The sequence below is a fragment of the Oryctolagus cuniculus genome, chromosome 10 (assembly GCF_051225735.1).
Source record: "Oryctolagus cuniculus isolate XC-2025 breed Fujian yellow rabbit chromosome 10, ASM5122573v1, whole genome shotgun sequence".
Classification (NCBI taxonomy): domain Eukaryota; kingdom Metazoa; phylum Chordata; class Mammalia; order Lagomorpha; family Leporidae; genus Oryctolagus; species Oryctolagus cuniculus.
Genome location: NC_142876.1, coordinates 56,357,847 through 56,371,449, shown reverse-complemented (window position 1 = coordinate 56,371,449; position 13,603 = coordinate 56,357,847). Strand labels below are relative to the sequence as shown.

The window sequence follows — 13,603 nt, the reverse complement described above, 5'->3', positions numbered from 1 at the left end:
TACTAATATGACAACAATATATTGTGAGGTTTATAATTTGTACAAAACTAAAGTGCATGCAGAAACATAAAGGCTAGGAGGGAAGATACATAAGTATTCCATCGTAAAGTTCTTTTATAACAATTTCCCTGGATCCAAGGGGGACACATTCCAAGACCCAAGGTGAATACTTGAAACTGCAGATAATATTGAACTCAGATAGTACTGAGACAAACATTGTGATACTAAGATGATTGACATAATAACCAAGACAGCTACTAAGTAATTAAACAGGAGGGGAGCATATTCAACAAGAGGACAAGAGATGATGGATGTCTTGGAAGAGATGAAGTAGAATGGTGTAAGATTTCATCATGCCACTCAGAACAGCAGTCCACTTAAAATGTGGCTAAAGGAATTGTTCATTTCTGAAATTTCCATTTAATATTTTTAGATTATGAGTAACTGAAACCATGGAAAGCAAAATTGTGGATAAAGGGGGACTACTGTACTGTTCATGAAGTTTTGCAGCATCACTGGAGTTTTGCTATGTTAAGATATATGTTAAAAACTCTAAAGCAGTTAACTAAAATTGTGGGGAGCAACTGAGACTAGACTAAGTTACTGGAATTAAGACTTATTCTATGCATCTGCTCTCCCACAATATGGTGCTGGGAGAGGAGGAAACAGCTTCTACACAGCTGCCTTTCGCCAATTTGACTGATAAGCTGCAGGAGCTGATCCTGCTCCTGATTGGAGGAGAGCAGCGTGCTCGGCGTGTGGGTAGCAGAGTTGGGATTGGTGGAAGAGGACTATAAAAGAGGAGAGAGACAACATGCACCAGGAACATCTGAAGGAACACCTGAGCAGCCCCCGAGAGAGCCGGCCAGCGGTGTGCCGCTCCTCTGCGGAAGCGGGGAAAGTGGCAGGGGGTACCGCCCCTCCACAGAGGTGGAGGGGTCAGCAGCCAACCCGGGAAGGACCAGCAGCAAACCCGGGAAGGGCCGAGCAGACGAAAGAACAGCGCAGGTTCCTGTGTCGTTCCTCCGCGAATGGGGGAGCGACAAAAATAAACAGCAATTTTAGTTAATAAACATTAATAGAGACAAAATGAAATCATAAAAAATTGGTTAATTCAAAAGAAGGGTGAAAGAGGAAAAAAAAAGGGACAAAATATAGATAGGACAAGTATAAAGCAAACAGCAAGACAGTAGGCTCAGACCTAATTACATCAAAAATCAAATTCAATCTAAGCACCCTATATAAAGGCAGAGATTGTCAGACTGGGTGAAAAAGAACCAATTCTATGCTGCCTATGTGAAATACAACTAAAATATAAAGACACAAGTAAATATAAAATTATTTTTTTAAAAAACTACAGAGCTAACACTAGTCAAAAGAAAGCTTGAGTGGCTATATTAAAATCTGGCAAAACAGGCCGGTGCCGCACCTCACTAGGCTAATCCTCCGCCTTGTGGCACCGGCACACTGGGTTCTAGTCCCGGTCAGGGCACCGGATTCTGTCCCGGTTGCCCCTCTTCCAGGCCAGCTCTCTGCTGGGGCCAGGGAGTGCAGTGGAGGATGGCCCAGGTACATCCTTGGGGCCCTGTACCCCATGGGAGACCAGAATAAGCACCTGGCTCCTGCCATCGGATCAGCATGGTGTGCCGGCCGCAGCGCGCGGGCCGTGGCGGCCATTGGAGGGTGAACCAACGGCAAAAGGAAGACCTTTCTGTCTCTCTCTCTCTCACTGTCCACTCTGCCTGTCAAAAAATAAAAAATAAATAAATAAATAAAAATAAAAATCTGGCAAAACAGACTTCGGAGCAAAGGTTAAACAGGTAACTTCAAAATGATAAAGGGGTCAAGTAATCAAGAAGACACAACAGTCCTAAACATGTATGCACCTAATTAAAGAGCTTTGAAATACACAAAGCTAACACTGATAAAATTATTTTGAGAAATACATAAACCCACAACGTTAGCCATGTGTTTCCAGACCCTTTGCCTAGTAATTGTTAAAACAGGTAGACCGAAAATCAGTAAGAATATAAACTATTTGAGCAACTTTGTCAGCCAATTTGACCTAATTGACATTTGTATAAGGTGACTTCAAAAAGTTTGTGGAAAAATGGAATTAAAAGATAAGTTTTTAAATAAAAATTGTACATATTTACAGGGTACTATGTAATGTTTTTGTTGTATATAGACATTTTGTAATATAAAATTGGTGAATTTATCCTTTTAAGCATTTAATGTTTATTTATAGTGAAAGCATTCAATTCGGAATTTTTTTTAGTAGAGAAATATACAGTACATTAACACTACCTATAGCTTCCCTATTGTGAAGAAGAACCCTGGAGTTTCTTACTTCTATCTAGCATAATCTAATACCTATCAATCAACCTTTCTCTATCCCTCCCTCCCTGCAGATAACTTTATTTTGATGCAAAAAATTTTTAAATCCGTGCAGCATCTTTCATAAAAGACATTTCCTACAAACTTTTTTTTTTAGATTTATTTATTTATTTATTTATTTATTTGAAAGTCAGAGTTACATAGAGAGAGGAGAGGCAGAGAGAGAAAGAGGTCTTCCATCCGATAGATCACTCCCCCAGGTGACCGCAATGGCCGGAGCTGCGTCCATCTGAAGCAGGAGCCAGGAGCTTCTTCCTAGTCTCCCACGTGGGTGCAGGGGCACAGGGACTTGGGCCATCTTGTACTGCTTTCCCAGGCCATAGCAGAGAGCTGGACAGGAAGTGGAGCAGCCGGGTCTCGAACCGGCGCCCTTATGGGATGCCGGCGCTTCAGGCCAGGGCATTAACCCGCTGTACCACAGCACCAGCCCCCTACAAACTTTTTGAAGACTTCTCATAGATCACTGTACCCCATAACAGAATACAAATTTTCTTCAAGTTCATAGGAATTTTACCAAATCAGAGAGAAGAAAACACATGTTATATGCAGATGAGAAAAAATAAGCACAACCTTATACTTATGGGCCATAAAACAATTCTTAACTTTAGTGAATTCAAATCATAAGTTATGTTCTTTGTGTAAAGAGAATTTAAGTTAGAAATTGGTGGCGGCATTGTGGCATAATAGGTTAAGCCTCCTCCTGCGGCACTGGCATGCCATATGGGTGCTGTTTTGAGTCTTGGCTGCTCCACTTCCAATCTAGCTCCCCTGTGTATGGCCTGGGAAAGCAGCAGAAGATGGCCCAAGTGCTTGGGACCCTGCACCCATATGAGAGACCCTGAAGAAACTTCTGGATTCTGGCTTTGGATCTTCCCAGTTCCAGCTGTTGAGGCCATTTGGAGAGTGAACCAGCAGATGGAAGACCTCTCCCTTTCTCTCTCTCTAACTCTGCCTCTCAAATAAATAAATCTTTTTAAAAATAAAATAAAATTAAGTTAGAAATCAATTACAGAAAGATCTCTGGGGAAAAAAATCCCCAGATATTGGAAAAATAAATAACACACTTTTGAATAACCGGTGGACCAACAGAGAAGTCAAGAAATTAGCAATATTTTGAATTGGGACAAAATGAAAAAACAACATATCAGAATTTGTGGCTACCACTTAAGTAGTATTTAGAATGATAGTTATAGCACGAAAACCTATATTAGGAAAAAAAAGTCTCAATTCAGTGAACCCAGCTTCTACCTTAAGAAACTGGGAAAAAGAAAAGCTGATCAAACCCAAACAGAAGCAAACAGAAGAAAGACCCAAGTGGCAAATATTAAACTAGAAAACAGAAAATGAAAAGAAAAAATCATAAAAATCAGAAACTGATTCTTTGAGAAATGTTAATGCAATTGATAAACCTCTACCTACATTGGTAGGAAAAGAAGAAGGAAGATACAGAATATCAAAATTGGAACGAGAGAGGTACTATTACTAAAAGTTCATATAGTATTAAAAGAATAAAGCCGGCGCCATGGCTCACTAGGCTAATCCTCCGCCTTGCGGCGCCGGCACACCGGGTTCTAGTCCCGGTCGGGGTGCCAGATTCTGTTCCGGTTGCTCCTCTTCCAGGCCAGCTCTCTGCTGTAGCCCGGGAGTGCAGTGGAGGATGGCACAAGTCCTTGGGCCCTGCACCCCATGGAAGACCAGGAGAAGCACCTGGCTCCTGCCATTGGATCAGCGCGGTGCGCCGGCCACAGCGTGCAGGTCTCGGCAGCCATTGGGCATTGGAGGGTGAACCAATGGCAAAGGAAGACCTTTCTCTCTGTCTTTCTCTCTCACTATCCACTCTGCCTGTAAAAAAAAAAAAAAAAAAAAAAAAAAAAAAAAAAAAAAAAAGAATATTAAGATAATAAGACTTTTTTGACAATAAATTTGATAATTTGATAGTTTAGAAAAAATGAATAAATTCCTTGAAAGACTCTAATTATAAAAGCTTATGTCAGAAGAAATAAATAATCTGAATAGCCTTATATCTAGTAAATACGTTGGAAATGTGGTTAAAAACCTTTCTTCAAAAAAAATTCCAGGCCCAGATAGCTTTACCAATAATCTCCATCAGGCATTTAAGGGTGAAATAATATCAATTCTACACAAACTCTTCCAAAAAATTGAAGAGCATGAAGTATACCTGGATTTAATTCTGAATCTGGTTCCTATCCCAGCTTCCTGCTAATACACAGCCTGGAGGCAGCAGATGATGGTCTCAAGTGCTTGGGTCCCTGCCACCCACTTGGGAGACCCAGATGGAATTATGAGTTCCTGGCTATGGACTGGGCCAGCACCAGCTTTCTGAGCATATAGGGAATAAAGTAGCAAATGAAAGATCTTTGTCTATCTCCATCTCTGTCTCTGTCTCTCAAATAAAATGAAAATAATTTTTTAATGTTTTTAAGCAAATTCATTCTATGAGACCAGCATTTCCTTGACACTAAAATCAGATTTCTCAAGACAAAAAAAAAAAAAAAAAAACTCAAAACAATGTCCCTCATGAAATAAATGCAAAATTTCCTGATAAAATTTTATTGAATCCAACAATATGTTAAAGGGTAATACATTAGGACCAAGTAGAGTTTAACTCAGCGATGCATGGATGGTTGGTTTAACACTTGAACATCAACCAGTTTATCATGTTAATAAGCTAAAAAGTAAAGCCATATATTTATCTCACAGATACAGAAAAAAGCATTTGACTGAATCCAACAACTTTTCCTAATAAAAATAATAAACTAGAAAACTAAGGGAACTTCTTCAATCAGCTAAGAGAATTAAAAAAAAAAAAACAGCTTACATACTTACTGATTAAAGAATTGAAGAAGTAAACTATCTTTTAAAGACCTTGTGATCATCTATATAGAAAATTCAATAAAATCTACAGAAGATGCCTTTAGAACTACTAAGTGAACTTAACAACATTGCAGGATACAAGAACAATATACAAATATCAATTGCATTTCTATATGCCATCAATAAACTATTGGGAATCAAAACATGAAAAACTGATAGCATTTATAATAGTATAAAATATGAAATATTAGAAATAAATCTGAAAAAAGGTGTGAAAGTATTCTACCCTGAAAACTAAAAAGTATTGCTGAGAAAAGAAGACCTACATACATTGTAGAGATTCCTCTTGTTTTGGATTGGAAGACTCAACTAACTTAAATGTCACCTCTCTCCAAATTGACCTTTAGATTCAACAAAATCCCAATCTAAATCCCAGAATTTTTATTATTGGTAGAAATTTTTTAAAGATTTATTTTATTTATTTGAAAGACAGAGTTACAGAGAGAGGTAGAACTGGAGAGAGAGAGGTCTTCGATTTCATTGGTTCACTCCAAAATGATCACAATGGACAGAGCTTAGCTGATTCAAAGCCAGGAGATACCTCCAGGTCTCCCATGTGGGTACAGGGCTCCCAAGGACCTGGAACATCTTCTACTGCTTTCCCAGGGCCACAACAGAGAGTTGGATTAGAAGTAGAGCAGCCAGGACTTGAACCAGTGCCCATATGGGATTCCGGCACTGCAGATGGCGGCTTTACCTGCTATGCCACAGCACCAGCCCCAAGCTTTTGTCTATCAATAAAAATAAATTAGAAAAAAAGAAAACACTATGGTAATAATGGAAGTTGATCAGAGATCCCATTCACAAAATTCCCAGATACTTAATATTTTGGTGCTATCATAAATGTTTTTAAAGTGCATTTCATATCTGTTTGCTGACAGTTTACAGAAATACAACTATGCTTTTGTGTATTGATTTGTATTAACTAGAATCTTTTTTAGAAGATTTATTTATTTGAAAGAGTTAGAGGAGTCAGAGGCAAAGAGAGATTTTCCATCTGCTGGTTCACTCTCCATATGGCTGCAAAGGCCGAAGCTGGGCTGATCCAAAGCCAGGACCCAGGAGCTTCTTCCGGGTCTCCCACATGAGTGCAGGGGCCCAAGGAGTTGGGCCATCTACTACTGCTTTCTCACATCATAGCAGAGAGCTGGATCAGAAGAAGAACAGCCTGGACTCAAAACTGTCCCCATATGTGATGCCAGTGCTGCAGACTGGGGCTTTAACCCACTGCACCACAGTGCCAGTCCCTATTATAGGTAGAAATTTTTAAATATCTTTAAAATTTATTTGAGAGGCAGAGAGAGAGAGAGAGAGACAGAGAGAACTCCATTTGCTATTTTATTCTCCGAATGCCCACAATAGCAGAGGGGCAACAGTAAGGAGCTGGGAACTCAATCCAGATCATGCTTATGGGTGGCAGGATCCCAACTACTTGAACCATTGCTGTTGACTCCTAGGGTTTGTATTATTAGAAAGCTGGAATCAGAAACAGGAGCCAGGAGTTGAACCCAGGCGCTCTAATGTGGACTGCAAGCATACTAACTGGCACCTTAACCACCAGGACAAATGCCTGCCCCCCTGGAAATTGGCACATTGATTTTAAAATTCATATGGAAAGCTGGTGGACTTATAATAGCCAAAACAACTTGAAAAAGAAAGTAAGTTGTAAAGCTAACAATATTTTCAAGAAATATTATAAAGCTACAGTAACCAAAACAACATTGTACTGGCATAAAGATGCATAATATTCTGTTCAATGGCACAAATAGGAAGTCTAGAAATAAACCCAGACATGAGTTTACTGCTGTGTTTTTCAAAGGCACAAAGACAATGCAGTAAAGAAAGGATAACCTTTCTGGAATAATTGGATGTCCACATATAAACGCATGAAACTTTGATCCTTATCTCACATGACATACAAAAATTAAATGGGCGATAGATCAAAATGTAAAACCTAAAACTATAAAACATCTAGAAGAAAACATGAAAAAATATTTGTGACCTGGCTTAGGCAAGATTTCTTAGTAGTATTACCAAAAGCACAATCCATAAAAGAACAAATCAATAAATTAGATTTCATTAACTTAAAAACTTATCCTTAGAAGATACTGTTATAAGAGTGAAATGAGAAACCACAGCCTGAGAGAAATTCTTTCCAAAGCATACAAAGGAATTGTGTCCAGAATAAAGACCTTTAAAGGTCAAAAAATAAGAAAGCAACCCAAGTTTTTAAATGGGACAAGATATAAAGATAGTGATTAAGCAACATGAAAAGATGTCCTGTGCCATTAATCATTAGGAAAATTCAAACTTAAATAATACCATTACACACTCACTAGAATGAATAAAATTAAAAGACTCACTATACCATATTATCTATTTGGTGAGAATAGAGTTAAAGTGAAACCCTAATCATTGCTGACAACACAGAATAGTAAAATCACTTTGGGGCAGGGGATTGACAGCTTCTTAAAAAGTTAAATATACACCTGCCATATGGCCCATCCCTCTCACTCCTTGGGATTTACCCAAGAGAAAAAGAATATATGTCCATACAAATGCTTATATATAATATTCATAGCAATTTTCTTTGTAATAGTACCAAACTAGAAACAATCTAAATGTCCACCGAAAGGTGAATGGATAAATAAATGGTTATATATCCATGCAATGTAATGCTAGTCACCAGTAGACAATAATGAGCTATTATATTCATAATTATGTGATGAATGTCAAGATAAATTTGACTAGTGAAAAAAAAAGTAACCTAAAAAAAAAACTAACACTGTTTAAATCATTCCATATGAAGCTCTAGGAAACAGTCATCTGCAGTGACAGAAAGCACAGGGAGGAACCACAGAATCATAAGGAAACTTGAGGATAATAAATAAATTTAAAAATTCACTGTTTTGAATGTGGTGATGGTTTCATGGGCATAAACATACATCAGAACTTACAAAGTGTGTACTTAAGTATGTGAAGTTTGTTGTCAATTATACTTCAATAAGGCTATTTTTAAAAATCAGCAGCATAAGAATTGGTTAGGACAGTTTGATTTAATATTAAGTTTAAAGGAGCGATATGTCCTTGTTTTTATTAAAGACATTTATGGGCCTAGCGCTGTGGCACAGCAGGTTAAGCTGCTACCTGCAGTGCCAGTATCCCTTATGGGAGCCAGTTCAAATTGTGGCTGCTCCACTTCTGATCTGGCTCCCTGATAATACTCCTGGGAAGGTGATAGAAGATGGCCCATTGCCCCCAACAAGGGAGACCTCTAAGAGGCTTCAGGCTCCTGGCTTCCACCTGGCCCGCCTCCAGCCATTGCACCAATTTTGGGAGTGAACCAGCAAATGGAAGATCTCTCCCTCTGTCTCCCCCCCCCACCTCTCTCTCTCTCTGTAACTCTGCCTTTCAAATAAGTAAATAAATCTTAAACAAAAATAAAAAATTTAAAAGGCTTATTTATTATCTATTTGAAAGGCAGAGCAACAGACAGGGAGAGACAGAGATCTTCCATCTGCTGGTTGGCTCCCCAAATGGTCCAATAGCCAGATCTGGGCCAGGCTAAAGGCAGGAGCTCCAGGTCTCCCACATGGGTGGCAGGGGCCCAAGTACTTAGGCAGTCTTCTGCTGCCTTCCCAGGAACACTAGCAGGAAGCTAGATCAGAAGCAGAGCAGCTGTGACTCAAATCAGTGCTCTGATATGGGATGCCAGCATCTCAAGTGTTGATGTATTCCACTACTCCACAATGCAGGACCTCATGTACTTATTTTGAATACTAGTTCAATTGAATCAAAAGAAAATATAGCTAACATGAATAACTGGTGCAGCCGGAGTGCAATAATAAAATTATAGTGTCTATATTATGAGTAATTACTCTAATTGTTCTTTGTGAAAATAAGTCCAGTGCTTACCCCTAAGGGTAAAGCTAAAAACTTGCCATGGGGCTCGTTGGCAGGTACAATGCAAGTGGTCAGTTTAAGTTCATAATTGATCATAAAGATAGGGTTAATTGTCAAAGGGATCACATAAATAAGACCAGTGTCTGCTAATAATAATTGATAGAACTAAAAAGGAGAGAATGATCCAACATGGGAAGCAGGATACACAGCAGACTCATAGAATGACAAATGCCCTAAACAGCACTCTGGCCTCAGAATCAGCCCTTAAGACATTCGGATCTGGCTAAAAAGCCCATGAGGGCATTTCAGGCATGGAAAGCCAAGACACTGTGGCAACAAATGACCTACATGAAAGATCTCTGTGAGTGAGATCCCGGTAGAAAGAAGGGACCATCAAAGAAGGAGGTACCTTTCTCTGAAGGGAAGAGAGAACTTCCACTTTGATTATAGCCTTGTCTAAATAATGTCAGAGTTTGTGAACTCAAGAGACTTCCATAGCTTTGGCAGCTCATGACAAGAGCCTCGGGTGATTACTAACATCATAAATAAGAGTGTAAATTCTTGAATCAACAACATAAGTCACTGTGCACTTGCTCCCCATGTAAGACCTCTGTCCTTAATGTGTTGTACTATAAGAATTAACAGTAAAACTAGTCTTCAAACAGTACTTTATACTGTGTGTGTCTGTGTGGGTGCAAACTGTTGAAATCTTTACTTAGTATAGAGTTGATCTTCTGTATATAATGATAATTAAAAATGAATCTTAATGAAGAATGGGATGGGAGAGGGAGTAGGAGATGGGTTGGTTTGCAGGTAGAAGGGTGGATATGGGAAGAACCGCTATAATCCAAAAGTTGTACTTACAAAATGTATATTTATTAAATAAAAGCTTTCTATTAAAAAAGAAAATAAGTCCAATGTATTTTACACAGGAAATAAGCGAATTATTATAACTACTCTTTTTTTTTTTTTTTTTTTTTTAATGAGAGAGACAGACAGCTCTCATCTGCTGGTTCACTCCCTAAGTGTCTGGGACTGGTCCATGCTGGAGCCAGGCACTAGGAACTTAATACAGGTCTCCTATATGGATGGCCAGCACAAAAGTACTTGAGCCATAACCTGCTACTTCCCAAGGTGTGCATTAGTAGGAAGCTGGGATCAGGAACAGAGTTGGAACCTGAACTGAGGCCTCCAAAATGAGATGTGAACTCTTTAAACCAGCATCTTGGCTGCTAGGATAAATGCCCACTCCTAGAGTCTATATCTTACTTAGGTGTCAAGGGCAAAAAGAGGGCTCTTAAAAACTTAAATTCTTGATTATCTGGAAAACTTTATCAAGATTTAGCAAATCAAATATGTATTGAATGCCTACTGTATTCTAGGTATAGTCTTGGTTCCTGTATTTAGTAACATTTTACATATCATGAAACAGATTCCAAGGAGAGTTATTATGAGTGTACTTCAAAAAGTTCGTGGAAAAGCAATTAAAAATTAAGTTTATTTGGGTGCAAACATTTTTTATTTTTTTGACAGGCAGAGTTAGACAGTGAGAGAAAGAGACAGAGAGAAAGGTCTTTCTTCTGTTGATTCACCCCCAAAATGGCCGCTACGGCTGGCGTGCTGCTGCCGGCGTGCTGCGCCGATCCGAAGCCAGGAGCCAGGTGCTTCCTCCTGGTCTCCCATGCGGGTGCAGGGCCCAAGCACTTGGGGCATCCTCCACTGCCTTCCCGGCCACAGCAGAGAGCTGGACTGGAAGAAGAGCAACAGGGACAGAATCCAGCGCCTAGATTCGGCGGACTAGAACCCGGGGTGCCGGCACCATAGGCAGAGGATCTGCCTAGTGAGCCGCGGTGCCGGCCGGGTGCAAAAATTTTTAAATCCATGCATATTAGAGTTTTTCAAAAAGTTCATGGAAAATGTGTATTATGAAAAAACTATGGGTCTATGGGTTTCAAAACCTTTTGCACCAAAATAAACTTATCTTTTGATTCCATATTCCATGAACTTTTCAAAGTACCCTCATATCTGGCAAAGAAAAGAGCTAGTAAGTGGCTGAGATTAAGACTCACTCTTTCTTCTTGCTACTTAATTGGCTCCCTTTATATAGAAGCTTCCCCCCCACCCCCCATGATTTGAGGCTAACAGAGTTATTGAACTGCTGTGATTTGGGGCTAAACAGAGTTACTGCACTCTTGTATAAAGTGGATAAGAAGATTAATTTGGCCTTTTTCCATTTTATTTCTTAAGCCACACTGTGACAGACATTGTCCAGACAGCTGAGAATGCCCTCAGGAGCTCATGACCTGGTGGAAGAAACAAGAAGTTGTAAACTACTATAGCATAGACAGCAGAGCTGTGACTTGCTCAAGGAATTTTTCAAGCTGGTGAATCTTCCCATGCTTAAAGTTCCCCCTTTATGTGGATATGAAATTACTGACAGAGAGAAAGTGGCCTTGGAGAGGTGCAGATGCTGAGTGCAGCTTACTACCTAAGCACTAGGTTCTGCTCAGTAGCCTCACAATCCTGTGGCTCAAAGTCCTCTCAGGGCAAGATCACAGGGGACCACATTTTGGACATTCAGCCCTGCTCCTAAATAATCAAACCACTAGTGTTAAATGCTAGCTATACAAATACTACCATACGCATGTGCAAGGTGGTAAAGATTACGGTATAACATAAAATAGTATTTGTATTTTGGAAAGTTCACTCTGACCTTATCTACTGCTTCTCTGTACTTCTTTTCTTTCTATCATTTATATGTCCTATAATTTAAATGTTAATTAAATAAAGATATAATAAAATCAAATAAATTTTCAGAAATTAAAAATGGAACCATGGAATCACATTGTTGAAATAAATAAAAGGTATGGAGAACACCAGTACTTTGGTAGACAGAAGAAGAATTATATAAAGACAGTACTTACCTTGTTTGCCATTTTACCCATTTTATCCTAGTAAGGTTCATGACACATGGTAAGTGCTAAAATAAGAACTGTGGACTAAATATGTAAATGTAGTGGTAAGATTCAGTATAATAAGTACTGAAAAATGTCTCTTGGATTTGGGAATTATATCATTGATAATTTTCCAGAAGCAGTTTCATTGGAATGGAATTAACATTTGAAATCAATATATATTATCTAAAACTGAATAAATACTTTGTATATTTAAGAAGTACTTTTGCAATGGGCATTGAGGCCCAGCAGGTTAAGCTTTAGAAGATTTTGATATTGGCCTTAGAAGATGAATTGGGAAATATTCCCTCCTGTCTCTTTTTGGGAAGAGTTTGTGAAGGAGTGGTATCACTTCCTTAAATATTGGTAGACTTCACTAGTGAAACATTCTGAGCCTGGACTTTTCTTTATAGATAGTTGTGGGATTTTTTTTTTTGTCTTACTGCTTTTTTTTTTAAGATTTACTTATTTATTTGAAAATCAGAGTTACAGAAAGAGAAAGACATACACAAGGAGATCTTCCACCTGCTGGTTCATTCCCCACAACAGCCAGGCCTGGGCCAGGCCGAAGCCAGGAGTCAGGAGCTTCATCCGGGTCTCCCATATGGTGGCAGGGCCCAAACACTTGGGTCACCTCCTGCTGCTTTTCCCAGACCATTAGCAGGGAGCTTGATTGGAAGTGGAGCAGCCAGGACATAAACCAACAACCATGTGGGATGCCAGTATCACAGGCTATGCCCCAATGCCGGCCCCTGTCTTATTGTTTTTTGACAAACTCAATCTTTACCTGTGATAGGCCTATTCAGACTTTTTGTCTTTTCTTGAGTTAATCTGGCTTATTTCTGTTCTGGAAATGAGTCCATTTCCATTCTAATTATTTAGTTAGAGTTGTCTAATCTGATGACTGTATTAGTTTACGGGGCTGCCTTAGCCAAGTACTAAGAATGAGTGGCTTGAACAACAGAAACTTATTTTCTCACAGTCTTTGTATTTACAGGGCAAGGATATCTCCCCATGACTTGTATTCTTGTGTTTTCCCATGGCTGACGTGCACATGCACCTCCCTGACATCTCTCCTTTCTTTGTAGGACAGCAGTCATGGTGGATTAGGGCCCACTCTATGACCTCATTTAACCTTGGGTACTTTTTCAAAGACCAAGTCATCTCCAAATACAGTCAGGTTCTAAGGTATAGAGTTAAGGCTTCAGCACAGGAAAGTTGGGCAGAGAAAATTCAGCCCAGAACAGTGGCATGAATTGTTCATAGCATTTACTGTATTTCATTTTTTTCTTTATATAGCTAAAAGTTTGTCAATTTTGTTGTTTCATTCAATAAACATTTGATTGATTTTCACTACTATTTCTCCAGTCCCTACTTCATTCATTTCTGCTCTAGACTTTGTTATTTTCTTCTTGCTGTTTGCTTTAGGTTTAGTTTGCTGTTCTTTAGTTTCT

General features: G+C 39.1%; 1 protein-coding gene and 1 long non-coding RNA gene across 15 annotated transcripts in view; one reads left to right on the top strand and one right to left on the bottom strand.

The window, feature by feature from the left end:
• The window catches only part of GREB1L (GREB1 like retinoic acid receptor coactivator), a 285,560-nt gene that overhangs the window by 181,576 nt on the left and 90,381 nt on the right, over positions 1 to 13,603 (top strand). The gene's annotated exons all lie outside the window — the stretch shown is intronic.
• Positions 1 to 13,603, bottom strand: part of LOC108177133 (uncharacterized) — a 39,181-nt gene that overhangs the window by 3,242 nt on the left and 22,336 nt on the right. For 2 of the 7 annotated variants that reach the window (XR_016214615.1, XR_016214618.1), the window contains exon 5: positions 10,692 to 10,944. The exons of the other annotated variants lie outside the window; for them this stretch is intronic. This is a non-coding gene — a long non-coding RNA (uncharacterized LOC108177133). Of the gene's footprint in view, positions 1 to 10,691; positions 10,945 to 13,603 lie in introns of those variants that run through there. 7 annotated transcript variants of the gene reach the window in all.